The sequence below is a fragment of the Arachis ipaensis genome, chromosome B09, assembly GCF_000816755.2.
Source record: "Arachis ipaensis cultivar K30076 chromosome B09, Araip1.1, whole genome shotgun sequence".
Classification (NCBI taxonomy): Eukaryota; Viridiplantae; Streptophyta; class Magnoliopsida; order Fabales; family Fabaceae; genus Arachis; species Arachis ipaensis.
The window spans coordinates 28398196-28400561 of NC_029793.2; positions in this window are offsets into that span (position 1 = coordinate 28398196).

Consider the following 2366-nt stretch of genomic DNA (forward strand, 5'->3'; position numbering starts at 1 on the left):
AAAACTTTTAAATTTTCTTATTTTATGTTAAAACCGATTTGAATAGGTACAATCTAAAATGAAATAAAATTTATCGTTGAATTACTTTTTTTATTATTATAGCAAAAAAAATTATTATGGAGAACTATTTTTGTTAAAATTTATCTAGAATTATTTTATATTCTAGTATTATATTCATTCTTGGAATCAAAGTAATATGACCAACGTTCTTACCTATTGAAACTTATCAATATATTTTGTCTATTTTTGAGTTGAAGTAGTTGTATTTGTACCTAAAAATAATTTTATATTTTTTTTGTTAGTTTAAACACCTACCAAACTTGGTAAAGATAAGATAAATGCACAATTGAATACATAATATCTTGTCTTAATTCTTATGTAATTATAAAAAGAATTTATATCTTAAGTCTTGAATTGTCTATATATAAAATATTAATTTCCTTGTTATGTGTTTAAAAAAAAAAACTCAAGATATTACTCAAGAATTTATTAAGCGTTTTATAAGAGTACTTACTAACTAAGGAGTCTTTTTTAAATTATGAGTTTAGTTCTCACTAATAACATTATTTGAGGGTAAGATCTTTAATATAGAACTTTCGATTTTATTTGATAGTATTTTGAATTTTAAGTGTACCCTATGCTTTTATTATGAAATAATAGTAAAGATACAATACCACTTGAATTAAAATTTAGTATATTTTCACTTTTTAGGTGAATTTCAAATGAAATCAAGTTTCAAGCTCAAGAAAATGTTATTGTCGTATCCCATGATCGTAAACAAAGTAAAAAATCATTCTCCATAATACACTGTCACAATAACTCTATCAAATGTATGCTTTTTTCCTTCAATGTGTTCAAAGACCAATATGGTTGAAATAATTTATTTTTTCTCTCTCAAAGTTTAGTTCATTTATAATTATTCTTTTAGCTAACAAAGACCTATCTATTTCAATTGTTAAAAACATAAGAAGATAGTCTTTTAGGTAGTGTTTGTTTCCAGAGATTGGAATTGTGACTAGGAGATAGAGACTTAATATTATGTTTGTTGAGCTAGAGATTGGTACTTAAATTTCTGTCTCTGTCTTCAAAATTTCAGTATTTCAATATCTCCAAAAAGTAGGGACACTGGAGACAGAAAATTTTAAAGACAGGGACAGAAATTTCAATTATAATTTATACCTAAATTACCCCATTCTAATTCAATAATTCCAACATTAACTACCTAATGTAAATTAGAGCATTTTTTGTTGATCCTCGTGACTCCATCTTCTCATTCTTCTTCAAGGTCATCACTGCAGCCTCTGAAGCACCATTTTAAGAACAACCACCTCGTCGCTAATGGCCTAGCCACTGCTAGGTAAGTAATTTTCTGCTTTCAAGTTCATCTTCATAGTCTCCATCTTCTCATATCCTCGTTTTCTCCTTCATAGGACAATCGAAGAACGAAGCTGCCGCCTCTCCCCGGTTGCTATCAACGTCAACCACCAATTCGTCGTCCTACTTGCTCTGACCCAGGTTAGTTCTATACAAATATTGTTTAATTTACTGATTCCTTTCCTTAAATGTTCTATCACAAATCAGAAAATGAGGAATTCACAAATGCTATACCAAATTATCAACTTTGAACTTCACAAAATTAACAAGCAAATAAGGTAAATTGATAAAGGATACCAAGTCCATTGAGAGAGAAAGAGTAGAGACCAGAGACATAGCTTCGAGACGGTGGCGACGCAAATTTACGGGTATGCAAACGGTGGCAACGACACAACCCTCGGGAAGCAACTAGCGTCACGAAGGTGAACCGATGGAGAATTGGAGACGCCCCGTCGTCGTTCGGGATCCTTGGAGGTGCTACTAGCGGCGGGTCAGACCGGAGGATTCCTTCGCATGAAAGGAGAGGAGAAAGGGTAGAAGAGAGGAGAAAGGGGGTTAGGGTTGCACTATGAGAAAGTTCAAATTGGATTTGGGGGTTAGGGTTGCATTTTAAAATTAAGGGTATTTTTGTAATTTTAAGTTTTTTAGTCACTACTTTTATTTCAAACCAAACAGAATATTGAGACATAATTCAGTCTTGTATATTTCTACACCAAATACAATACTGATACTTATTTCTGTCACTGTTTCTCGGTCTCTGTCTCTCAATCTCAGTCTCTCTCGCAAACAAATGCTACCTTAGGTAGCATTTGGAAGAGAAACAGAGACTGAAAGACTGAGATTGAGACACTGAGACTGAGAAATAAAGACTGAAATAAGTCTTAGTATTATAATTGGTGTAAAGTGAGAGATAGAGATTGAAATAAGAATGAAACTCTAATTTAATTTGCATAAATAGTAAAGTTAGAATTAATTAATTGAAATGGGGGTAT